The following is a 26,927-nucleotide window of genomic DNA, read 5'->3' on the forward strand; positions in this document are numbered from 1 at the left end:
TGATGGGGGAGGGGGCGGAGATCCGGACTCGCTCCCCGGTCACTGCCCCCTCCATCCCTTCCCCCTCTTTCCGGGCGCTCTTCCCCCGGGCCCAGGCCATCCCCAGGCCTCTTGTCTCGGCTCCTAGCCCCTCCTCCAGGTCTCCTCCCGGAGCTCCGCTCTGCCCGGGTCAGCCTCGCTCTCTCCCGCCCCTCCCGCCGTCCCCGAGTCTCCCCCATTCCCAGCCCCCTCCCGCCGCTCCCCGCCCCTCCCCCCGGGCCCCCGCCCCCGCTCGGCCCCCGGGCCGATCCCAAGGCCGCCACTCCCGGGAGGCGCGACAGGGGGCGCTGCGCGGGCCCAGGCTGCGGGCGGCAGCGGGAGGAGGAGGCCGAGGAGGTGGGGGCGGCGGCAGGCGGGGGGGCGGGGAGCCGAGCGCGAGAGGGAGCGAGCGGCGAGACAGGCGCCGAGGCTCCAGCGCGCAGCTACGAGCGAGCCCGGGAGGAGGGAGGGAGCGAGCGAGCAGCCCGCGCCGCCGCCTAGCAATCCGCCGCCATCCCGCCGCCCCCGCGCCCGACCGCCGCCCGACCGCCATCGCCCGGCCCGGCCGCGCCAGCGGAACCAGACCAGGTGGGCCGGGGCCGGGGCCGGGGCGCGGGGGCGGCGGCGCTAAGATGGAGGCGGCGCGGCCCGGCCGGGCTTTGTCTCCCGCGGCGGCCGCCGGGGGCCTTGCGGCCCTGCCCGACCTTTGTCCGCGAGCGCGGCAGGGCTCGGCCCCCGCCGCCGCCGCCGCTTCCTTCCCGCCGGGCGCGGGGCTGCGGGGCTGGGAGGCCGCGGGGCCTGGGGGCGGCGGGCCCGGGCGCGCTCGCCATTGTTGTGGCGGCGCCGCGCGGCCTCAGTCTCGGGCGGGGCCCCGGGGCCGCACGCCTCCCTCAGGGCTCGCCCGCTAGCCCCGTGCCCCCGAGGCCGGGCCGGGCTGCAGAGGCCGGAGGGTCCCCGGGGCTGCAGCCGGGTCTCGGGGTTCCGGGGCCGGCGTCCCTGCTCCCCGCCCCGCCCAGTTGACGGAGCAACGCGCCCGAGGCGGGATCCTGCGGGGTCGGGCCTTGGGCCCGGGGCTCTCGGCAGCGTTCGCGGGGCCGTTCCTGGCGCGGGGTGGGCCGGGCCCCGGCGGCGCTAAAGTTGGCGGCCGCGGGAGGGAGGCGAGCGATCGCCCAGTCTTGGTGTGAGTGCGGGAACCAGAGTGTTATTTTCGAAATGCTGAATGCTCTATGCTAAAAATGTTTAATAATAAACAGGATGTCGCCACTCGGGGCCTGCCAGATGGTTTTTTTTTTTTTTTCTCTTCTCTTTTGCCTCCCCCCAACCCCCAAGAGAGAAATTCAGCCCTGTTGAAACTGTGGGTCTCTGAAGAGTGGATTTACCTACTTAAAACTAAGAGGTGGATTTTTTGCCTCTTTTTCCCTTTTCTTTTCTCCTCCTTCTAAATATCGTGGGAGGTCGGAGCCCACCTTTAGGCAAGAATAGGAGGTGTTTTCAGTGGTGAGCTTGAAGGAAGTGGGAGAAGGGGGGCTGGGCAGTGTGTCATTTGCTAAATGGCTTCCTGGGAGAAATCTTGAAATTAAATGCCTTTGGTTTACAGGACTGTTAAACTTTCCCCAAGATTTTTTTGTTTTCTTTAAGGTTTAGTGTGCATTTGATGTGGCTTTGTACAGTATCTTCCAATTTGGCTTTTGTAACCATTCGTATGCGGTCTTAGCATGGTTTCTCCGAATCTCGCTGCGGCCATTTAGTCATGTCTGTGCACAGCGCTGTGGTGTAAGGTGGGACTGGGGAGGCCCAGGCATTGGGGTACAGATCCTGCTGCTTTCTTCCCTAAACCTATCACTCTGGGGCTGTCTGAGGCTTTATCTGCATAAATCGGGGCGTGCACCTCCACCTGGCAGGTTTGGGCAACGGTGAAGGGCCTAGCAGAGGGCCTGACACAGTTAGTGGTTCCTCCTACCGTTGTTGGTATAACTGCTGTCAAGTCCTAGGCAGACATGGGCCCCTTGTGGTGCCACCCATAGAGAGAAACTGTGCCAATGGATGCCACAGGTGCTGGCCTAAGGCATGGACAATACAGAAGGAATTCGAGGCCCAAACATTAGTGGGCGCTTGCTTATACAGTGCTGAGCCTCTAGAGTAGCATTCGGAGCTCTGTAAAGCTTAATAGACACGGAGTGTGTCGTAGTTGGTCAGTTTAAGGCAGGGTTAGAACAGTACGAGATGCTCAGGAAAAACAGACGCCCAAGGAATCCTGCCTTCTGAGAATAACTGCTTTCCTTGGGGATTGGCAAATAATCCTTTGAGAGTGAGTTTCTACTTGTTTGGGCAAGTGTGTCTCTTGGAGCCTGAGCAACTGGATTCTGGTCCTCATCGGTTACCTTTACAAAGCAAGTCTCTGAGCCTCAGATCTTGCATCTGTAAAATAGGAATAATTATGCCTGCCTTGGGTATCTATTAGGGCTCTTGGGAGCGTCACATAAGATTCACAGTGAATTGTTTCTGTCCATAGGAAGGTGATGAAATGTATGTTCTTGTTGGTTATCTGTTTTTCTCAGATAGGATCTCGGTTCCTTTCTCCTTCCTTCCTCCCTTCCTTCCTCTCTGCCTCCCTCCCTTTCCCTTCCTCACCCTTCCTTCCCTTCCTTCCTTTTTTTTTCTTTTCTTAATTTTTTTGGAGACAGTCTCACTCTGTCGCCCGGGCTGGAGTGCAGGGGTGTGATCTCAGCTCACTGCAACCTCCGTCTCCTGGGTTCAAGTGATTCTCATGCCTCAGCCTCTGGAGTAGCTGGGATTACAGGCATGCGCCACCACACCCGGCCAATTTTTGTGTTTTTAATAGAGACGGGGTTTCACCGTGTTGGCCAGGCTAGTCTCAGACATCTGACCTCAGGTGATCTGCCTGCCTTGGCCTCCCAAAGTGCTGGGATTACAGGCCTGAGCTACAGCGCCCGGCCTCCTTTCTCTTAATGCTTGTTTTTTCCTCTTCTCTTGGTTGGTGGAACTGTGACCTCCCCACCCCAAATTCTATGGCTGGCTAATGTTTTGCTGTGGTGACTGTCACCCATCTGCCTGGAAGCACCAGAATGGCTTAGGACAGCGAGGGAGCTCAGCCAGATCTCGGTGTCTGCTGTTTGTTAGAGACTATGGAAGGACTAATACTGAGAAGCAGGAGACAGACTGAACCCAGTGTTGGCCACAAGTGAGGACTGAGACCCAGGTTGCCTCTCGGCTAAGCATGTTAACCGTTGGCTCTGCAGTGGTTCTGTATTTTAGTGGGGAATTTGTTTTGGTTCATTTTGGCATTCCCGCAACCATCTTGTTGGTTTTTTGGTAAAATGTGGCACCCCCTCCAGACCTCCTAGCTGTGGGACTGAAATGTTTTAGCAGGATCCTGTCATCCTTTGATTTTTCCTTGCTTCCTGCCTCTTGGCCCTTCCTTTTTGTCTGACTTCACTCAGGCCCAGTCTGGCTCTAGATTGTTAGCTGGTTAGTTAGGCCAGGAGACTTCTCCCACAAGCTTCTGCATATCTGTGAATTTTGGTTTTCGGTGGCCCCCTAATGCCGACTGCATGCCCTTGCCTTAGCCCCTAAGCCCACTGTGTGGGCGTCCCCTCTCGTACAGTGCCCTTGGCCCTCTCCGGCCTCCACTGGGCCCAAATAGGTAAAAAGAAAGCCTGAGGAAGGAAGAGCCAGGAAACCTCGGGAGAGTGGAATTTCAGGAATGGCAAGTCAGAACTGGTTCCAGCATGGGTCCGGTTGCCTTATGCTTGGCTGAGGGATTTTTGTTGTGCTTTTTTTTTTTTTTTCTCCTGTTCACCACTCCTAACCTCTTTTGAATTTGAGTTCTCTTTTTTATCCTGAAGGATTATTTTATTGTACTTTTAAGGGTTTTTTGTTTTGTTTTTTGCCTTGCACAAAGTACTGACTCATGTTGCTAATGGCTGTGGCTGTATGCTGGTTATATGTCTCATTATCCTACCGCTTAAGATCATTTCTGTGTTGGTTTCTATTTCAAACCGGAATAGGCCAGGTGGGTCAATTCATGTATTTCTGAATTCAATAATGAGGTTTCCCTACTGTGAAATCTTGTCATGGGTAGACAGGTACTAAATAGGGCCTATCTATACTAGATTTTAAAACAATGCATTTCTCCCCAAAACCCAAAATTTCCAGCAGACCTTGGGCTTCGTGCTCCAAATGTTGTAATTTTGGTTTTAAATAAATTTCATGTAAGGAGGCAGGGCTAACTAGACTGTCTTCTTTTCAGATCATAACTCGATCTCTTTTTAAGATTATTTCTGGGACTTGTACAGCCTCAGGAAACTTGAGTCTGTCATGGGGACAAAGAAATACAGGCACTGGCTGTGGTGGTGGAGATGGGAGCGACATGGGATATCGTGAGCTTTGTTTCTGGTGAAATATAATTGTTTGTCATTAGCTTTTAGGTTTAAAAGGTGCCATTCATACTGAACCTCCTCACCTGGGAGCTGGCAGACCTGGGCCTTGCCACCGGCGATATCACTGTTTATACCTATGGGTGGCACGTGGGAAATCTCTTTTGTGCTGGAAGGGAGGTTTGCCTTAGTGACTTGAGCCAGAAGTTGTGGTTGAGCTTTGTTCTCCGCTGTACGTATTGGTTTCCCGTGTGACCTGGGAAACATCCCTCGTCCGAGCTGAAGTGCACCTCTGAGGTGCTGGCAGCAGTGCTGGTTTGTGGAGCATTGCATGCAGCAGGAGTAGCTGGCGGAACAAAGCCTATCTCAAGTTGCTGGCAGTCTTTCACATCTTGTACAGGACTTCCTTCCGTTCTTACCTCTGCAGCCAGTTGTGTGGCTTCCATCTGGACCCTCTTCCTCCTTGCCAAGATAACCATCAACCTTTTTCTCTGTGGGGCTGCAAAAGCAGTATTTATTGCATTTTTAATTCACTTGTAAGGCAGTAGATACTCCTTGAGCACCGATAATTTGCCAGGCCCTTTAAATACATTTTTCTTGTGGTGGGGTGAGGTGCTCATGCGTGTAATCCCAGTACTCGGGGAGGCCAAAGCGGGTGGATTGCTTGAGGCCAGGTTAAGACCAGCCTGGGCAATGTGATGAAAAAAAAAAAAAAACAAATGTCTCCTAAAAGAAAAAATTAGTAGGGTATAGTGGCACATGCGTGTAGTTCTAACTACGTGGGAGGCTGAAGCAGGAGGATCACCTGAGCTTGGGAGGTTGCGGTTGCAGTGAGTCGTGATCATGCCACTGCACTCTAACCTGGGCGACAGACTGAGACCCTGTTTCAAAAGAATAAAAGGTAGGCCAGGCACGGTGGCTCATGTCTGTAATCCAAGCACTTTGGGAGGCCAAGGTGGGCGGATCACCTGAGGTCAGGAGTTCAAGACCAACCTGGCCAACATGGTGAAACCCCGTCTCTGCTAAAAATACAAAAATTAGCTGGACGCTGTGGCAAGTACCTGTGGTCCCAGCTACTCAGGAGGGTGAGGCTGGAGAATCACTTAAACCTGGGAGGTGGAGGTTGCAGTGAGCCGAGATTGTGCCACTGCATTCCAGCCTGGGAGACAGAGTGAGATTCTGTCTCAAAAAAAAGAAAAATACTGAAAAGAATAAATACCAAAATAAATATATAAATCACTTGTGACCTCACCATCCAGAGCTAACTACAGTAAAGCTGCTGGTGTGTTTCCTCTGATAATGTCTGTGTTTTCAAAATTAGAGCAATAGTATATATACATTGAATACACAGTTGATAACTTGCTTTTTCCCTTTTAACGTTATAGTGTATTCTTCTGAGTTATTTTTACAATTAAATATTTGTTTTTTTTTTTTTTTTTGAGACAGAGTCTTGCTCTGTCACCCAGGCTGGAGTGCAGTGGCTGGATCTCAGCTCACTCCAAGCTCCGCCTCCCAGGTTCACGCCATTCTCCTGCCTCAGCCTCCCGAGTAGCTGGGACTACAGATACCCGCCACCACGCCCGGCTAGTTTTTTGTATTTTTTAGTAGAGACGGGGTTTCACCGTGTTAGCCAGGATGGTCTGGATCTCCTGACCTTGTGATCCACCCGTCTGGGCCTCCCAAAGTGCTGGGATTACAGGCTTGAGCCACCACGCCCGTCCTACAATTATACAATTGCTATTGTACAGCTATGCCATAATTTATTGAATCCTGTATTACTAGACACTTAGATTATTGTTGCCCTGTTTTCCCTCTTATGAGAAAAGCTGTAGGGAGCATCTTGGCATGTAAGTCTTGGTCCCCGTGGCTGATTATCTCCCATAAGTGGAATTTCTGGGGTCAGCGGTTGTAGGCTTGTTCTTCTCTTCTGGACAGGATCGATTTTCTCCTTCAGTCTTTGTCATCTCCCTCTCCAGCCTTGAGCGCAAGGCAGCCACTTTCTTAGTTTTTTCTGTTTTGAGGCAGGGTCTCACTTTGTCACCCAGGCTGGAGTGCAGTGGTGTGATCTCAGCTCACTGTAACCTCTGCATCCTGGTGTCAAATGATCCTTCTGCCTTAGCCTCCCGAGTAGCTGGGATCCTATAGGCATGTGCCACCATGCCTAATTTTTGTATTTTTTTGTGGAGACCGGGGGTTTCGCCATTTTGCCCAGGCTGTTTGTTTTTCTTTTCATTTTTTCTTTTTTTTTTGGAGATGGCGTCTTGTTCACTTGCGCAGGCTGGAGTGCAGCTGTGCGAACTTGGCTCACTGCAACCTCCACTTCCTGGGTTCAAGTGATTCTCCTGCCTCAGCCTCCTGAGTAGCTGGGATTACAGGCGTGCACCACCACGCCTGGCTACTTTTTGTATTTTCAGTGAAGATGGGGTTTTGCCATGTTGTCCAGGCTGGTCTCGAAATCCTGACCTCAGGTGATCCACCGCGCCTGGCCACCCAGGCTGTTTCAGACTCCTGCACTCAAGTAATCCCTCCGCCTCAGCCTATCAAAGTGCTGAGATTACAGGCATGAGCCACGGCACCCAGCAAGGCAGCCTCTTTCATGAGCCACTAGGTTCTGGGGGTCTTAGTCCTGGTTAAGCCGTTTGATGAGTGGGGCTTCAGGTCTTACTCCATTTACTGGTTTGAGCCTGGACAAGCCTTTTGTCTTAAACAGTTTTTGTTTCTAGGGACATGGAGACATGGATGCTGCATTGACTCCTTGGGGAGATCCTGGTCCAGTGGGGAGGAGGTGGATACATCCTTAGGGAGGCCCTGGAGAGCCCCCCACCTAACTTTCATCTCATCCTCCTGTGATTTTTTTCTTTCTTTCTTTTTTTTTTTTTTTTTAAGACGGAGTTTTGCTCTTGTTACCCAGGCTGGAGTGCAGTGGCGCGATCTCGGCTCACCGCAACCTCCACCTCCCAGGTTCAAGCAATTCTCCTGCCTCAACCTTCCCAAGTAGCTGGGATTATAGGCATGCGCCACCAAGCCCGGCTAATTTTGTATGTTTAGTAGAGATGGGGTTTCTCCGTGTGGATCAGGCTGGTCTTGAACTCCCAACCTCAGGTGATCTGCCCACCTTGGCCTCCCAAAGTGCTGGGATTACAGGAGTGAGCCACTGCGTCTGGCCTCCTCCTGTGATTTCTTCGGCACCCACTGTAATTTCTGTTTATAGCACTTTTCACAACTTGTAAATAGGTGTGTTGTTTTTTTTGGAATTTTAAAAAGTGTGGTGAAGTATATATAACATAAAATTTACCATTTTTAAGTGTACAGTTGAGTGGCATGAAGCACTTACACGGTGTTGTGCAACCATCAACACTGTCCATCTCCAGAACGTTCTCATTTCTCAAACTGAAACTCTGTTCCCATTAGATGCCAACTCCCCTCCCCCATCCACTGGTGGCGGCCACCATTCTCACCATTCTTTCTCTTTTTTTGTTTTGTTTTGGAGATAGGGTCTCCCTCTGTCACCCAGGCTGGAGTGTAGTGGCACGATCTTGGCTCGCTGCAGCCTCAGCCTCTTGAGTAGCTGGGATTACAGACGCACACCACCACACCCAGCTAATTTTTGTATTTTTTGTAGAGACGGAGTTTACCTTGTTCCCTAGGCTGGTCTAGAACTCCTGGCCTTAAGTGGTTCGCTTGCCTCAGACTCCCAGAGTGCTGGGATGACAGGCGTGAGCCACCGTGCCTGGCCTAGTTTTTGTATATTTCATTGAGATGGAGTTTTGATGTTGCCCAGGCTGGAGTGCAATGGCGCGATCTTGGCTCAGTGCAGCCTCCGATTCCTGGGTTCAAGAGATTCTCCTGCCTCAGCCTCCCGAGTAGCTGGGATTGCAGGCGCCTGCCGCTATGCCCAGCTAATTTTTGTATTTTTAGTAGAGACAGGGTTTCACCATGTTGGCCAGGCTGGTCAGGTCTGGCCAGGCTGGCCCCAGGTCAGTCAGCTTGTAAGTGGTAGAACCTGGGCTTGAAGGCAGCTGACCCCAAAGCAAGGCTTCCAGTGTGGGGTGCTGCACTGTGCCTGCAAGGGAGAGCTACTCTCCAACAGGAAGAGGGGGAATGGCATTCCCAACTCTCCCAGCCAGCTCTCTCTGAATTCCAGCTAACAATATCCCCCGCCAAGAGCCAGAGCAGCGTAATTCCAAACTGTACCTCCTCTTGCCAGAGCACAAATCCCCGCACTGGGGTATGCCAGAGCACACCCCTGGAACCCCTGAACCCTTGGAACCCCTGACCTCAGGTGATCCACCCACCTTGACCTCCCGAAGTGCTGGGATTACAGGCATGAGCCACTGTGCTTGGTGTAATTTTTGTGTTGTTATTGTTATTATTTTTGAGATAGAGTCTCGTTCTGTCTCCCAGGCTGGAGTGCAATGGCATGATCTCGGCTCACTGTACCTCTGCCTCCCAGGTTCAAGCGATTCTCCTGCTTCAGCCTCCTGAATAGCTGGGATTACAGGTCCAGCTAATTTTTTGTATTTTTAGTAGAAACGGAGTTTCGCCATGTTGGCCGGGCTGGTCTCGAACTCTGAGCTCAAGCGATTTGCCTGCCTCAGCTTCCCAGAGTGCTGGAATTACAGGCATGTATAATCCCGCGGTGGCAATGGTGAGCCACCTTGCCCTGCCTACCGTTGTACTTTCCTTCTGTGAAACTGAATATTCAAGTACCTCATGTAAGTGAGATCATCCAATATTTGTCATTTTGCGTCTGGCTTATTTTTAGCGTAGTATTTCCAAGGTTCATCCATGTTGTAGCATGTGTCAGAACTAATTTCCTTCTTAAGGCAGAATAATATTCTTGTATTTGCATGTATTTACCAGATTTTATGTATTCATCCAGCGACGGGCAGCCGCCTGTAGATAGTTCTGTTTTCATGTATTGAATGGTCCTTTCCGCCGGTGGAGTGAGTGAATGCATCCGGAAGCAGAATTCTGTTGTTTCCCATTCATCACTGTGTGCCAGGTGTCTGAGAAGGGGATCTCATAGGAGCCCACCCAGAAACCAAGCTCACCTCAGTCTGGGTGTGGGGCGGTCAGGAAAAGGCATTCTGGAAAATGTAGCTGACTTGAAATAAGCACCTATTGAAAATAGTGTGCTGAGCCCTGGAACATTAAAAATGTGTTCCTATGTGGAAATCAGAAACGTATGGGTCGCAGAAGAGAGCTTGTGGGTCAGCCTGCTTTCCAGAGTGCCGAAGCCCTTTCAATGGTGGACATTATGCAAGCGTTCTCGTGTGGCCAGTGGCCAGCAGGGAGGAGGGCAGAGAATGACTGTGGCTCCGGGAAGCCCGCGTCAACTTCCCGACACACTTCAGGATCATCTCTTGGTAGAGAACCATGGGATGGACTGCTGCAGGACCTACTGGAAAAAAGAGGTCATCTCGAGCACTCTTTCCATGGTCCTTTGTGTCTTGCAGAACTTTTTTCAGCAGGTGTTGTTTACATATGGTTCAGAGCTTAAAGAACAGCTCTGTTCCAGGCCAGGGCAGAAAGCACAGGCTTGTCTGGGAGGGGCATCATCACTCCTGCCTGCCTGCCCAAGCGACCTGTCAGTGGACTGAATGGGCCAAGTGTTCAGAAATCCTTGGGGAGAGGATAGTGTCCTGAATCATAATGTGGAATTTTCTGGGTTTTTTATTTGATAAAACATTAATTACAAAAGTATAGAGTTTTTTGTATTTTTTTTTTTTTTTTTTGAGATAGAGTCTTGCTCTGTTGCCCAGGCTGGAGTGCAGTGGCACAATCTCAGCTCACTGCAACCTCCACCTCCTGGGTTCAAGCAATTCCCCTGCCTCAACCTCCCAAGTAGCTGGCACCACAGGTGCATCCCGCCGTGCTCGGGTGATTTTTTTTTTTTTGTATTTTAGTAGAGATGGGGTTTCACTGTGTTGCCCAGGCTGGTCACGAGCTCCTGAGCCCAGGCAGTCCATCCACCTTGGCCTCCAAAAATGCTGGGATTACAGGCGTGAGCCACTGCACCTGGCCCATACTTTTTTTTTAAAAAAGAATTTTTTTGTTTTGTTTTGGTTTTTTTTTGAGTTGGAGTCTTGCTCTGTCGCCCAGGCAGGAGTGTAGTGGCATGATCTCGGCTCACTGCAAGCTCAGCCTCCCGGGTTCATGCCATTCTCCTGCCTCAGCCTCCCGAGTAGCTGGGACCACTGGGGTCGCCACCACGTCTGGCTAATTTTTTGTATTTTTAGTAGAGACGAGATTTCACCATGTTAGCCAGGATGGTCTTGATCTCCTGACCTCGTGATTCGCCCGCCTCAGCCTCCCAAAGTGCTGGGATTACAGGCGTGAGCCACAGCGCCCTGCCTAAGAAAAGAAATTAAAAGCCAAGTGCTTGAAGAGAAATGAAAGCTTCTCCTCAATGTCCCAGGCAGTAACCATTATTGATAAATTTGCTTTGTTTATCCTTCTATTCAATGCGCATATAAATAATGGCCTCATGTAGGGAGGTTTTTTAAAAAAACAAAAATGGGGCCGGGCGCGGTGGCTCAAGCCTGTAATCCCAGCACTTTGGGAGGCCGAGACGGGCGGATCACGAGGTCAGGAGATCGAGACCATCCTGGCTAACACGGTGAAACCCCGTCTCTACTAAAAATACAAAAAACTAGCCGGGCGAGGTGGCAGGCGCCTGTAGTCCCAGCTACTCCGGAGGCTGAGGCAGGAGAATGGCGTAAACCCGGGAGGCGGAGCTTGCAGTGAGCTGAGATCCGGCCACTGCAGTCCAGCCCGGGCTACAGAGCAAGACTCCGTCTCAAAAAAAAAAAAAACAAAAAACAAAAAACAAAAATGGGATATACTATATCGTATTGCAATTTGGCATTGTCAAAATATCACAGTCATTTTTCCATATATATTTTTAAGCATAATTTATTTTCCCTTATTTTTATTTTCAGTAATACTTTTTTTTTTCCTTCCTCAGGGATGTGGGGGTGGGTCTCGCTATGTTGATCAGGCCTGTCTTGAACTCCTGGCCTCCAGTTGTCTTCCCATCTTGGCCTCCAAAATTGCTAGGATTACAGGTGTAAGCCTCCACACCCAGCCATTTTTCCACATTAATGTGAACAGACCTGCCACACTAAATGTTTTAAAATGTTAGATTTTTTAAAAATATACAGGTGTGTAAAGAAGAAAAAATCATTTGTAATCTGATGGTTTAGATATTCCCAGTTGACTTTTTTTGGGGGGGGGGGAGGGGGTTATGAAGTTTTGCTCATCGCCCAGGCTGGAGGGCAACGGCGTGATCTCGGCTTACTGTAGCCTCCGCCTCCTGGGTTCAAGCAATTCTCCTGCCTCAGCCTCCCTAGTAGCTGGGATTACAGGCATCTGCCACCATGCCTAGTTGATTTTTTTGTATTTTTAATAGAGACGAGATTTCACTATGTTGGCCAGGGTGATCTTGAACTCAACCTCAGGTGAGCCACCTGCCTCAGCCTCCCAAAGTGCTGGATTACAGGCATGAGCCACTGCACCCGGCCCCCAGTTGACTTTTTAAAAAGAAAATTCAAGTTGCTCAGGGAGGTATAAAGGCTCTTCCCCACTCTCTCTGAAAAGAAACCACTGTGAGAAAGTTCTTGGGATTCCTCCCAGAAAAAACCCACATTATCCGCATGCACGTTTGTATTCTTCAAGCATGCTGCTGCCCTTTCACGTGATAAAATGTCTCGTCGTGCTCCCTGACAGCCACGCAGACGGATCATGTCGTCTCTTTCAGCAATTGCAGAGAGTATTTTGTGGCTGCACTTGATTTAACCTGTCTCCTACTGGTGGACATTTGGGCTATTTGTAGTTTTGGAATATTATACAATTTTGGTAAAACTGTACCAGATTTGTTTTCAAAAACATACAATTTGTCTATAAGCATATAAGTGTGAGTGTGTGGTTCGCAGGGTGGACTCTTCAACTCAATCGCTTTTTGGTAAGAATTCTGTCAAATTTCTCTTCAGAAAACGTATCAGTTTATATGTGTGAGCATATGTTTCTGGACTATGGGCTTTTCTAAATGAACAGGCTATTTGGATTGTTTTGGGTGTGCACATTTTCCAATCAAAAGCCACCGTTTGCAGCTTTGTGGTCAGCACGGGGTCTGATGTTTGGGTGAGCTTGGGCAGGCAGCGATCAGACACAGCAGCTCCGTTCACAGCACAGAAGCGGCCACTGGAGGAGGTGCTCTGGGTGTCTTGTGAGGTGAAGGCCACTGTGGGAACTAGAAGGAGGCGATAGACGCAGGCAGCCAGGTCTAAGGTTGATGTTCTGTATCAACTAAAATGATGGTCCTTGCTGCCTGTTTTCTTCCAACTGTTACACACTGGAGCCTGGTGCATAAAATTCAGAGACGGCGTCCATTTTAAGTTTTCTCATAGCCCCGTGTTTCACAGCCCTTGGTGGTTTTGTCGCTGTTAATATTCATCGCTGTTGGCGCTTTTGCAGCTTCTGATAGTGGCTGTTGTGCACATCTCACTTCTTGACTCAACCTCTTGGCGCGCCACCCCTCCTGCCCCCCACTTTGGTTTAGTTCTTCCAGGAGATCACACCAGTGGTTGAAGTGACTGCAGAAATGAAGCGCTGGAATGCCTGGGTGGTGGTGTTTCATCAGGCTAGGCTGGCAGGGATTTGTGCTCTGGCAAGAGGAGGTGCAGTTTGGAATTACACTGCTCTGGCTCTTGGCGGGGGGCGGAGCGGGGGGATATTGTTAGCTGGAATTCAGAGAGAGCTGGCTGGGAGAGTTGGGAATGCCATTGCCCCTCTTCCTGGTGGAGAGTGGCTCTCCCTTGCAGGCACAGTGCAGCACCCTACACTGGAAACCTTGCTTTGGGGTCAGCTGCCTTCAAGTCTAGGTTCTACCACTTACAAGCTGGCTGACCTGGGGCCAGCTTTTAAATCTTTTTGAATCTCCATTCTCTTCCTCTGCAAAATGTGATAGTAACACCTTCATGGGACCTGGGAAGGGATTCAGAGGGTCGTGTGCTACAGAGTTGATAGGGTACCTGGCACAAGGCAGCAGTCTCTCCATAGACCACAGCTATTAATGGTTCCTGGATTCAGCCCTCCCCGGGGGCCTCGGGGTTTGGAGCAGGCAGGCTTTTGTACACTTGGGGCTTGTTTGTTACCTAGGTGTTGGGGTTTCTAATTGTGTGCTCAGCACTGTGCTACATGCTAAATATTTGGACCCATAGCACATTGCCCTCACCTCCTGGAGCTCAGTCACCTTAACTAGCAAGGGCCTCCCATCGGCAGGTGCATTGGGGTTCTTTCTTCCGTCCATCTCTCCACATTGAACACCACTGCAGATGTCTGTTCCCACGAACAAGGGCGTTTGATAGCTGGCAGCTGCCCTGTGTCTAGTCTGTTCTGTTGTGTTCTTGGAGAGTTTCAGGTAAATGTCTTGGAAGGAATGAAGGTAGGCATGTTAAGGCAATTTGTGGGTTCCAGCTGCAAGGGAGACTGCTGCTTGGCCAGCAACAGCCCTGACTTGACCTCGGGCTGACAGGAGTGTTCCTTTTAGCCACTTAGACCTACCTGCTGTGAGGTAGGTCTTGAACAAATCATCTCTTTTGCTCCTTTAAGTCTCAGTTTTCTTTTTTTTTTTTTGAAACGGAGTCTGGCTCTGTCGCCCAGGCTGGAGTGCAGTGGCCGGATCTCAGCTCACTGCAAGCTCCGCCTCCCGGGGCGGATCACGAAGTCTCAGTTTTCTTATCTGCCAAGTGGTTATGGAACCTGTCTCATAGTATTGCTGCAAAGAGTGGCGTAATTTCTGGGATGCAGTTAGTGCAGTGTAGGAAACCTAGTCAACTTGAAACAGTATATGGTGTTTATACTATGTTGCTCAGTTCACTGAGATCTTAAAAACAATGTAACAGTTACAATACAGGGGTGTAATAGTTACAATACAGGCTTCCTACAAACATCAAGCTCCAAAAGTGCACAGAGTAGAAAGTGAAAGTCATTCCTTTTTCCTTGGTGTTTCTTTTTAATATCAAGAGAGGACTGCTGTCTTAAACAATTGTTTTTAACTAAGGGAACTGTTTTAACTGTGCATATGAATTCTAAACCTGAAGTGACCACTGGAAGGTGGGACGTGTGACTGTTTATAGGTAGACTGTAATATAAGCAAAGACATCTCATATGTGTCTCCTTAGTTTGGTCACTTCAGCTTTTTAAGGGGAGAAAAGGCCGTTGTAATTCTTTGCACACCCTGGATAAATCATAGTGTTGTATTGGTAAAGTTCAGCAGCGGCATAGACTTGGTTTAATTAACAAGTGCTGCTTCCAGAGATCCCACAGCTTTACAATTTGCTGTTGACATGGTTGGAGGGTGGGGGAAGGGGAAAGGTGGGCATGCCCTTAGGGTAATGGGGCAGTGCAATCTGATTTTTTAGGAGCTTTGGGGGAGATGGTGGGGGAGGAGAGTTGTGAGTGTAGGGTTTTGGGTGGGGTGAGGGGTCTGTGGGTAAGGTGTTTATAACGTCTGTAGTTTATTTGTGGTGAGGGCGCATGCTCCCCTTTCCCACCATTCCGAAGTCACAGCTTGGCATACCTGGGAATGCCCTTGGAGTAGTAATCCCTGGCCCTTATTTTGGGTCTGCCGTTTCTTCCTTTGTTACTTTAGAACTGGCTTCGTCAGCCATTGTCCTGGGTTTCCTCTAGTGTCTGAGGCTTGGAGGAGAAATCATGCACGGCTTCTGGGGTCCAGTCCTTTGGCCTTTGCTGGAGATTATTTATACCAACCCAGCCCTTTAGCTCCCACTTCAGTATTTTTGGATTTATTTAATTTCATCAAAGAGAAAGTGCCTTTGTCGCGGCTGAGTTGATGAACCGTCTCTGTAGCAGCAAACACCCGAGGGCGTGTGGCCCAGCTCTGAGAGGCTGTGGTAGAGTGAGGAGGGCACCGTGTGACACTGGTTCTCACTTCACCTCTGGGCCTCTGTTCCCTTATCTGCAAATGGGGGGTGATAGTAAGGACAGCCACCTCAGTGGTGGTTAGGAGGTTGCTCTCCCCAGCTGTAATGTTTATTCAGGCAGCCCGATGGAGTATTTCCTTATGGGGTAATGGGAGGCTTTGCATCCAGGTTGGAATGGTTGCTAAGGAGTCCTTCGGTGCTTCTGGTGATAGTCATTGGTGGCCCTAATCCGCGTCCTCCAGCTGAGCTGTAGGAGTGCCACAGCTGGGGGGGGGGTGGGAGGAAGAGGGTGGGTTGTTGTGAGTAGGCTGTGTTCTCTACCTGTCTGGGCATTTGCTGCCGAAGGGTGTCTGACTCCCATGTAATTTACCTAATGAGAGGTCCCGGGCCTTGCTGGTTACTCTGTGTGGGGTTACAGCTTTCAACTCTTTTTCTTTTCTTTCTGTGGACACAAACGAAAAATGTGCTTTGCAGAGCTGCCAGGTTGTAAAGAAATATTGGCCCCAGCATGTAAAGATACAGGTACTGGAGTGTTGGTTGTGGCATTATTTGTGGTGGGACATGTCCAGTTGGACATTTTCATAGGGCAATGGGTAAATAAAATGCGATGCCACTGTGTAGTGGAATGCTGTGTAGGCATTAAAAAGAATGAGGTCGATCACTATGTGTATTTTTATCTTTTAATTTTTAAGTCCAAACTAAACAACTATGTATATTTTTAGAAAGATGACCACTAGATAGAAAGAGAAGAACCCAGGTTGAATAATATAGCAGCCTCCTGCATTTGTAGAGAAGACCATGACTGCTTGTATGAATGTGTGTAAGCCTGGAGGCTGTCCACCAGTGTGTTAACACTGTTTACCTTTTGAATTGGATTGTTTTCTCGGGCACATTAGTATCTTGTTTTTTTGAGACAGAGTTTTACTCTTGTTGCCCAGGCTGGAGTGCAGTGATATGATCCTGGCTCACCGCAACCTCCGCCTCCTGGGTTCAAGCGGTTCTCTTGCCTCAGCCTCCAGAGTAGCTGGGATTACAGGCACGTGCCACCACACCTGGCTAATTTTGTGTTTTTAGTAGAGACAAGGTTTCTCTATGTTGGTCAGGCTGGTCTTGAGTTCCCAACCTCAGGTGATCCGCACGCGGCCTCCCAAAGTGCTGGGATTACAGGCATGAGTCACTGCGCTCAGCCACCTTTTTTTTTTTTCTCAGATGGAGGTTTGCTCTTGTCGCCCAGGCTGGAGTGCAATGGCACGATCTTGGCTGACTGCAACCTCCACCTCCTGAGTTCAAGTGATTCTCCTGCCTCAGCCTCCCAAGTAACTGAGATTACAGGCATGTGCCTCCACGCCTGGCTAATTTTGGATTTTTAGTAGAGTTGGGGTTTCTTCATGTTGCTCAGTCTGGTTTCGAACTCCCGGCCTCAGGTGATCCGCCTGTCTCGGCCTCCCTAAGTGCTGGGATTACAAGCGTGAGCCACCGTGCCTTACAGGTGCCTGCCACCATGCCCGGCTAATTTTTGTATTTTTAGTAGAGATGGGAGCTCACCATGTTGGCCAGGCTGGTCTCGAACTCCTGACCCCAGGTGATCCGCCCATCTCGACCTCCCATAGTGCTAGGATTATAGATGTGAGCCACTGCGCCCTGGCCACGTTAGTATCTTTTGAATTTGTCTTACTGAATGTGTATTAGTAACATGTATTGATTACAAAGATAATAACAAAGGTAACTTGCATGCGTTTCAGTACAGTGGAGCCTGTGGGGGCTGGGCTGGACTGGGGCAACTGCTTTGTTGGTGGCTCTCTTCCTGGTGCCAGATCAAACCTCCTGTGAGACAAGAGCTGCTCCAGGCTTCATATTCCACGCAGACCTACCCAGTGTGCCCTGGCTCCTGGTATTGGGCCCCAGTAGTTCCCGTGAATTTAACTAGCTCAATCGTCTGTCTCTGTTGATGTGTCAGTGGCCCTCAGAAACTGCTTTGTTGATCTGGTTAGAAGGAACAATCCAATACAAATGCTGTCTCCGATTTATCTTCTTTGCTAAATCAGATTGTACAATAAAGAACACAGATTTTGGTTGCATTTTCAGAGTACTTCTCATTTGTGAATGCACCATTATTTGGAGGTGAAAAAGGAAGGAGTAACTGAAAGAAGGCCATGTATTTCATGTCCATGAAATTTGCCAGGTCCTTGTTAAATTTTGACACCAGAGAGGGAGGCCTTTGTATAGCACATCTGTCCAGCCGTTCATCACTCACTGTGTATTGAAATCATCTTCTTCCCCGCCCCCCTTGCTGAATTAACCGCATGTTTGAAAGGGGAGGTAGGCAGGAACTTGTGGACTGCAGGTGGGTTTTCCAGCCAGAGCCCTCTTCAGGCTTCAACCCAAGCCTGCCTGCCTGTGAGCCAGATGAGGAGGGGCTCCAGGTAGACCCTGTGGGTGAGGAACCCAGAGCTGCTGCAGACTCTGGGGGCGTGGGATGCTGTATTAGAGTAAAGATACCAGTGCTAGCGCCAGCTCACACCCCACCGCAGGCCAGGCCTGCACTTCACATTCACCTCAGGTCCCCAGGGGCGCTGGCAGGGCCAGGGAATACTGTGGGCAGGTGGGGCCATTCTCTGGGGCCCACCACATGGGCCTCCCAATCATGGCAGCAGGCGTCGTTCTTCAGTGTGTGACACTGCCCAAGTAAATCTGGGTGTCAGATCACCCTAGGTTTAGGTTCAGGTTTTTTAGACTCACTAACTGGATGATAGTGACCTTGGGCTAGTTATTTAACCTTGTGGAGCCTTCATGTCTGTAAAATGAAAGTACTAATACCCTTCTCTGAGTGGTTTATCTATTTTGTTTTTTGTTTCAAGGAACTAATTTTATTCATTTTTTTCTTTTTTTCCTTGTGGACCTCACCTGACTGAAGGAGCTCCTGTTCTTAAATGCAGTTTTATGCAAACGTATTTATTACACTCCCTAGCTCTCTTCAGGCTTTTTCTTCATTGTTTCTGCTTTCCCTTACATTCACTTGCATTGTTTTTTTTTCTGATTTCTTTTTCTTTTTTTTTGTTGAGACGGAGTCTTGCTTTGTCGCCCAGGCTGGAGTGCAGTGGCCAGATCTCAGCTCACTGCAAGCTCTGCCTCCCGGGTTTACGCCATTTTCCTGCCTCATCCTCCTGAGTAGCTGGGACTACAGGTGCCCACCACCTCGCCCGGCTGGTTTTTTGTATTTTTTAGTAGAGACGGGGTTTCACCGGGTTAGCCAGGATGGTCTCGGTCTCCTGACCTCGTGATCCGCCCGTCTCGGCCTCCCAAAGTGCTGGGATTACAGGCTTGAGCCACTGTGCCTGGCCTTTTTTTCTGATTTCTTAACTTGGATGCTTAATTTATATTTCTTTTTTTTTTTTTTTTTTTGGTTAGGAATTTGGTTTTTAGGATATTTCCTCTGAGTACAAATTTACTTTTGCTTTGAAAGTTTCTTACGGCCTATAATCCCAACAGTCTGGGAGGCCAAGGCAGGCGGATCACCTAAGATGAAAAGTTCAAGACCAGCCTGGCCAACATGATGAAACCCCATATGTGTTAAAAATAAAAAAAATTAGCCGGGTTTGGTGGCATGTACCTGTAATCCCAGCTACTTGGGAGGCTGAGCCAGGAGAATTGCCTGAACCCAGGAGGTGGAGGTTGCAGTGAACTGAGATCGCGCCACTGCACTCCAAGCCTGGGTGACAGAGCAAGACTCTGTCTTGGGGCGGGGGGAGGGGGAAGAAAGTTTTGTTATGTAGTGTTCTGTTTCTCATGTGTACTATTTTCTAGATATTTTGCAGATGTGGTTTTGAATTCCACTTAGATTCAAAAGTTTTTTAGTAGAGAGTGTTAGGTTTTCTACCTGTTAGGGTTATTCTTATTTCTCCTTTCATCATGTCTTGTTTTATTGCACTGTTGTCAGTTTTACTTTACAGAATTTGGGATTTTTCTTTTCTTTTTTCATTTCTCTTCAGACAGGGTCTTGTTCTGTCACCCAGGGTGGAGTGCAGTGGCACAGTCACAGCTAACTACAGCCCCAAACTCCTGGACTCATGGGAGTCCCCCAGGTAGCTGCGATCCAGGCATGTGCCATCACGCCCAGCTAATTAAAAAAATATTTTTTTTTCTGTAGAGATGGCGTCTTGCTATGTTGCCCAGACTGATCTCAAACTCCTCACCTCAAGCGATCCTCTCCCACTTTGGAGTCTCAGAGCGTGGGGATTACAGGTGTGAGCCACTGTAGCTGGCCTGGATTTTTCTTAAAGTCTAATATAGTCTCTTTTAGAACATGTTTGCTCATCTACATTGACCGTCTCTATCTTGATGGGCTTGATCTACCAAGGTGGACAAGCTTCTGTTTTTTCTAATGTTTGTACTTTCATTGTGGGTGGTCCCCTTGGCCCTTTTAAAACTACCCTGCTCTGCTGCTTGCTCTTTTGTGTCTGTCTCCTTTGATTCAGCAGTTTTTTTTGTGCCTTTCATCTGTATGGTTGTATATGTTTATTCTTATTGTAGAATGGTTTTTGGTTATGTGGATATAATATTTATCCACATGACAGACTGAGCTCATTTCCATAGTTCGTCCAAATAGTGCTGCCACTGGCTTGGCCTTCAGAGCTTGTGTGTGCGTGCATGTGCACGCTGTTGGGTACGTACCTAGGTACGGAGTTACTGGGTCATGGGTGGGCATATGGTGGCTGCATGGGCAGCTGCCAGCTCTCAGTGATGGCACCAGGTGCACGCGGGTCATCCTTGCTCTGCTGGCGCTGTACAGATGTTGCTTCTTTGCAAATTAACCTCTAGATGCCATGTAATTCTAGTGAAAATCCCAGCAGCTTTTCTTTTGTTTTAGCTGTTTATTTCAGAAATTGACAAACTCATTCTGAAATTTATATGAAAATGCAAAACGGCCAAGAACAATCAAAGCATTCTGTCTCTCTTTTTTTTTTTTTTTTGAGAAGGAGTTTTGCTGTTGCTCAGGCCGCAGTGCAGTGTGACGATTATAGGTCACTGCAACCTAAACCTCCTGGGCTCAGGAGATCCTCCAGCCTCAGCCTCCAGAGTAGCTGGGATTATAGGTGTAAAAAGTAAAGTAGAAGTTTCATTTTAAAGATTTTCCTCTTCATCTGATTAGGAATAAATAGTAACTTCTTTTAGAAGCAAAATTTATTTAAAGACCTGTGCTAACATTCTTAAATATCTGCTAGCTGTAATAAATAAATTAATGTTCTTTATACTCTTAGCTCCTACAATTAAGCCTAAATATTTGCCCTGGCATGCTTATACTGGTCCAAGCAAGCATTAGGTCACAGCCTGTTCCTTTTCCTTATTTGAAGGTGTTTTTACCTTTCTTAGCATTCCACAAGTTACTTCCTCCTTCCTTTGTTCTCCTCCGCCTTTGCCTCTTTTATAAAGTTCTAAGTTGCTAGCCAATCAGGACAAATACAGAATGTGAAGTCCCATTCCAGCCAATGGAAACTGAAAACAGCAGTAGGGTGGACGCGTCAGGTTATAAATGACCTTGTCTCCTTTGTTCAGTGTACTCTGTCTCCCTTGTTCGGTGGCAAAACTGCTAGCAAATGTTCCCTTTCTGCAGAAAGTATAAAAATGGCCTTGCTGAGGAAATTTACGTTCAAGTGCCGTTTCTTTACAGCACCGGGGAACAAGCATTTCAAACAGGCATGCACCAACACACCCAGCTAATTTTTAGTGGAGATGTGCTCTCACTGTGTTGCCCAGGCTGGTCTCAAACTCCTGGCTTCAAAAGATCCTCCTGCCTTGGCCTTCCAGTGTGCTGGGTTAGGGTGTGAGCCACCTCACCTGACTAATCAAAGCATTGTTTTTTGTTTTTTTTTGAGACGGAGTCTCACTCTGTTGCCCAGGCTGGAGTGCAGTGGCGCAATCTGGGCTCGCTGCAAGCTCCGCCTCGTGGGTTCACGCCATTCTCCTGCCTCAACCTCCCGAGTAGCTGGGACTACAGGCGCCCGCCACCTCGCCCTGCTAGTTTTTTGTATTCTTTTTAGTAGACGGGGTTTCACTGTGTTAGTCAGGATGGTCTCGATCTCCTGACCTCGTGATCTGCCCGTCTCGGTCTCCCAAAGTGCTGGGATTACAGGCTTGAGCCATTGCGCCGGCCGCATTCTTTTTGAGACAGAGTTTTGCTCTTGTTGCCCAGGCCGGAGTGCAGTGGCATGATCTCGACTCACTGCAACCTCCGCCTCCCGGGTTCAAGCGATTCTTTGGCCTCAGCCTCCCGAGTACCTGGGACTACAGGCGCCCACCACCAAGCTGAGCTAATTTTTGTATTTTTAGTAGAAATGGGGTTTCACCATGTTGAGCAGGATGGTCTCAATCTCCTGACCTCGTGATCAACCCGCCTTGGCCTCCCAGAGTGCTGGGATTACAGGCATAAGCCACCGCGCCTGGCCTTAATCAAAGCATTCTTGAAGAAAAACAAAGCTGAAGGACATATCCTACCAAATATCCAGACTTTATAAAAGCTACAGTGATTAAGACAGTGCAGTGTTGCCAAAAAGATAGACAAATAGGCTGATTGGATGGAACAGTCTTGAAACAAACTGCACGTCAATAGTCAATTTATGACACATGACAAAGAGAAAAGATGGCCTTTTCAGAAAAGGTACTGGGAGAACTGAACTCTCCATAAGGGAAAAAAATGAAACTTTTATCACAAATCATATTCAGAAATCAGTGTTAGGTAGATCATAGATGTAAACATGAAAGATAATAAAGCTTCTAGAATAAAACATAGAATATCTTCATGGTTTTAGAAAAATCGGACACAGAAAACAGTAATCAAAGTAGAAAAATTTGATACATTAAAGTTTGTATCTTTTGCTTTTTACATTGCTCCAAGAAAATGCAATCTATACTAATTTCTAATTTCCTGGAAATGGTAGATAATCCATCCTGTTTGTTCCTCCAGAAGCCTCTGTCCTGCTCTTAGCTCTTACCAGGACTATTGCCACTCTGGCCCATGGTTGAGCTTCCTTTTTTTTTTTTTTGGAGACGGAGTCTCTGCTGTGTCGCCCAGTCTAAAGTGTAGTGGCCTGATCTTGGCTCCCTGCAACCTCCGCCTCCCGGGTTCAAGTGATCTTCTGCCTCAGCCTCCCAATTAGGTGGCACTACAGGCACCTGTCACCACGCCCAGCTGATTTATGTATTTTTAGTAGAGATGGGATTTCACCATATTGACCACGCTGGTTTCAAACTATTGACCTCAGGTGATCCACCCGCCTTGTTCTCCCAAAGTGCTGGGATTATAAGCGTGAGCCACCGTGCCTGGCTACCATCTTGGGCTTCTGTTGGTCGTCATTCTGGGACTTGTTTTCGTCTCTCCACTTGTGGTCCTCCTGGGTCCTATTTGTATTGGTTGGATAATTTGGACATAATGACAGCAACTATCTTTTTTCTGTTTATTTGTTTTTTGGGAGTCAGAGCCTCGCTCTGTTTCCCAGGCTGGAGTACAGTGGCACTGTCTTGGCTCACTGTAACCTCTGCCTCCTGGGTTAAAGTGATTCTTCTGTTTTCAGCGTCCTGAGTAGCTGGGACTACAGGTGTACACTACCACGCCCAGCTAATTTTGTATTTTTAGTAGAGACGGGGTTTCACCATGTTGGTCAGGCTGGTCTTGAACTCCTGACCTCAGGTGATCCACCCACCTCAGCCTCCCAAAGTGCTGGGATTTTCACGCCCGGCCAACAGGAACTATCTTAATAAGAACTATTCATTGACTCAAGTAATTGCAAGTCTGGAAGTAGACAGGTTTGGGATTATTTGGGTGCACCCATTCTGAACCAGTCCTTAGAACCAGGGCTGGGCTTCTCTTAGGCCAAGTCCCCCTCCCCTGGGGCTGGGTCTGGGTCTGGGTCAGCCTCCCTCAGGCTCCATCTGGAAGGAGGAAGGGAGAATTAACTGCTGGGTAGGCAGACAGGAATGGTCCCAGTGACATTACCTGTCCATGGGTTTGCTCTCTTGTTAAAATCCTGTTTTGAGTCCTTATGTAAGTCTGAGAAAGTCTTTTTCTGTCCCTACACTTGACTTGGTCAGCTGAGTATTGGATTCTAGATTGAAAGTCATTTCCCAGAGAGGATAGTGATGCTGCTGAGAAGTCTTCATCATGGTTGCTCCTGAGAACTCACTGCCATTCTGATTGTTCCTCCCTGGGAACTTTTTTGGAAGAGGGATGACTTTTAGAAGCTTTTAGGTTCTCAAACTGTATCCCTAACATTCTGAGATTTCACATTGTACTTTGTGTTCTTTTTATATCCATTGTTCCGAGCACTGGGTGGGCCTTTAAAGTCTTGACTACTTGACTACTTCAACTCTGGGAATTATTTTTGGCATTTTTTACTTGATAATTTCTTCCTTTCCTTCCCCCACCCCACCCCCATGTTTCTGGGACTCCTAGTTAAATCTGGACTCCTGGGTTAATCCTTTGATTTTGGGGGTAGGATGTGACTGGCATTTATCCCTTCGCTAATTTTCTGAGATTTGCTTGGCTTGCTCTCCCACCTCTTCTTTTTGTTTTGTTTTGTTTTGTTTTTGTTTTTGTTTGAGGTGGTGTCTTGCTCTGTTGCCCAGGCTGGAGTGCAGTGGCGCGATCTCAGCTCACTGTAACCTCTGCCTCCTAGGTTCAAGCGATTTGTCTGCCTCAGCCTCCTGAGTAGCTGGGGTTACAGACATGTGCCACCACGCCTGGCTAATTTTTGTATTTTTGGTAGGGATGGGGTTTCACTGTATTGGCCAGGCTGGTCTCTAACCGCTGACCTTGTGATCCACCCACCTTGGCCTCCCAAAGTGTTGGGATTACAGGCGTGAGCCACCGCGCCCGGCCCCTTCCACCTCTTCTTATTGGACTGTTTTACTTTAGAATAGTTTAGGTGTACATAAAAGTTGGAGTTCCTGTATGGCCTATTCCCAGTTTGCCCCCATTATAAACATTTTACTTTAGTACAGTGTATTTGTCACAACTAATGAACCAGTATTGATATATTATTATCAACTAAAGTTTACGCTTTATTCAGACGTTCTTATATTGTACCCAGTGTCTTTTTTTTTGTTCCAGGACACCACATTAAATTTAATCATGTCCCCGTAGTTTCCACTAGATTGTGACAGTTAAGTTTTTGATGAGCATGACAGTTTTGAGGTGTTTGGTAGATCAGATCTTTGGTAGAATGTTCCTCGATTGGGATTTGTCTGATGCTTTCTTCATGATTATCCTGAGGTTGCGGGGTTTGGGCTATCACATGCTTAATTCTAACTGGGGTGATTCTTGTTTCCTACTTACCCTTTAAGGGGGGAAAAAAACACATGTTTATTTCATGGGTGTGGTGTCTTCTTTTGATTTTCAGAGGATATTAATTTTATAATACATATTTTTAATCTTTGATCTCTGGCACTGTTTCTTCTGTTACTTTGTCTACTTATCTGGTGTCTTTTAGTTGGTCATCTCTCAGATACCTGTGGTCTCGGGCACACAACTGATTGGAAATTGGGTGGACTCTTCAGTGTGGGTGCCTGGGTGGGAGGCTGGCCTTTTCATTTCTTGAGTCCCATGTTGTGGTGTATATAGGTTTTCTTTCTCTGGGGCTGGTTTTTCAAGAGAAGACTCCGTTGTCTTTGCCTGGGGAGTGGAGGGTGGTGTGGTGTTTGTCTGCTGCCCTCCTGTGAGGAGCAGCAGAAGTGGGGGGCCTGAGGCTTCCGAGGTTTGCCACTCAGGTTCTCTCTCCGCTTTTTTTTGGGTCTCCTTTCCCCACCCCTTCCCCCTCTGACCTGGTGTTCTCAAGTCGAGACTTCTCTTGTTGAATGTGTCCAGTGGGGGAGGGAAGGGGCTGTGGGTGTCTAGCTGTTGCACTTGCAGCCTTCAACCAGTCCCGCCACATCTGAGTTCCCACCTTCCGCTTTCATGCGAGGTGCCTGCCGCCTCCTAGGACCTCCTGAGCCTTCTGTTATCCTGGGTGAAGGGAGGTTTTCCCCTCTGCAGTCCTCATGTTGTGGCATCTTTCAGTCTGTTAGATCTGTTCATACTTGTGCCCACTCTTTGCCAAAACTGTCCCTATTGTTTGGGTTTCCCATTTTCTTTTTCGGGGGTTTTGGAAGGATGAGCTCTACAAGCCCTCAGTCTTTCTGCCATGTTTAACCAGAAGCCCCCTGTATTCTAAATAGTGTGTGTGTGAGTTGGATGGAATTGAATTAAGGGCCATCTGTGGGATGTGTGTGTGTGATGTGTGCACAGCCCTCTTTATGTATACGGGTGTGGGAGTACTTTTGTCTGAGCACCACTCGGCTGTCTTTTCCCCATGATCGGGCATGGCTGTCTTGTTGTGTCAGAACCTCAAGAGCTGCCATTTGGCATGGTGGCTGCAGAGCATGGTGAGGCCCAGAGGTAAGGCTGGTTTTGATGTCTAGTCATTGGCACAACCTTCTTACACATGTGGAGGGTGAACTTCTGTGTCCTTCTCTCCAGACGTCTTGAGAAGGGGAGCCTAAAGCCCTGGAGGCAGAGAGTTCAGCCAGCTGCAGGGGTGATGGCATAACCACCACTATCTGCTGAATTCCTCTGCGCCAAGGAGCATTGCATCAGGGTGCTGGTGGCGCACTTGGGGATCGTCATCTCTTCCTTCTAAAGCAGCTCTCTGTCCCCACTTTGTCACTGAGAAAACAGTAAGTGCAGGAGGTGATATTTGGCCTCTGGCCCCCTCTTCCTTCTGGAAGCTTGTGTGTAGAGAAAGCTGCTGCTTGCAAAGGGGGTTCATCCTCTGTAGGGAGTGTTTGCCCCAGAGTGTTTATCTAGAGGTTAGGTGGGAGTTTAGATTCAGCGTTGGTTATGATCTGGTGGGTGATAGAACCAGTCTTGGTTTTTTTACCCCCCTGTGTTTTTTTCCCTGAGTCTTCGTGAGGACACAGGGTTTAGGAAGGTGGGGAGGAGTGCTTTCTCCTGGGCTGAAGGAAGTCACTTGCTGCCAGAGACAGGCCAGCCTGATTTGTCCTCTTCTCTTGCGCCCAGATTCCAGCTTGCTCCAGGTGACGTCATTCCTACAGGGGAAAGGCTTTGGGTGTAAACAATGGCGCTGCTGGGCAAGCCAGGGACAGCTGCAGCTGACTGGGATGTGGCCTTCCTCCTCCGTGTGCTTGTGCTCAGCTCAGCCTTCCTGCCATCCTGAGTTTTCTTTAAAATTATTTTTATAGTTTTAAAAAACAAATAGCAAATCTGTTTGGAATTAATACACAGTGTTTTATGACCCTTTCTGCTGAATTCTTTTGAAATAGGAAGGCAAAACACAATAGAACACGGGCAGGAGGCAGATGATTAGTATTGCAGCGTGACAGCACCCGGAATTTAGGTGGCTCGTGCTGGTGAAGAGAGATCCAGGGATCTAATCTGGGAGCTCGTTTAGGGATGATACTTCTCTGTAATTTTTTAAAGCTTTACAGTTTTTCTGTATCAAGCATATATTCCTTTTGCTACTAAAAATTGTGATAGAGAAAGAAATGAGCAGAACTGGTATTATCTACTTCCGTA

The 26,927-nt window shown here is 48.7% G+C and overlaps 1 protein-coding gene across 12 annotated transcripts in view; it reads left to right on the forward strand.

Moving 5' to 3' along the window:
* Nucleotides 1-26,927, forward strand: part of PRRC2B (proline rich coiled-coil 2B) — a 128,560-nt gene that overhangs the window by 18,567 nt on the left and 83,066 nt on the right. For 7 of the 12 annotated variants that reach the window (XM_037994029.2, XM_037994036.2, XM_037994033.2 and 4 more), the window contains exon 1: nt 406-606. The exons of 2 other annotated variants lie outside the window; for them this stretch is intronic. The gene's annotated coding sequence lies outside the window, so the exon portion shown is untranslated. Of the gene's footprint in view, nt 1-359; nt 376-405; nt 607-1,180; nt 1,199-26,927 lie in introns of those variants that run through there. 3 more of the 12 variants (XM_073022026.1, XM_037994039.2, XM_073022025.1) reach the window with 3 other exon arrangements.

This window comes from Chlorocebus sabaeus, chromosome 12 (genome assembly GCF_047675955.1).
Source record: "Chlorocebus sabaeus isolate Y175 chromosome 12, mChlSab1.0.hap1, whole genome shotgun sequence".
In the NCBI taxonomy this organism is placed as follows: Eukaryota; Metazoa; Chordata; class Mammalia; order Primates; family Cercopithecidae; genus Chlorocebus; species Chlorocebus sabaeus.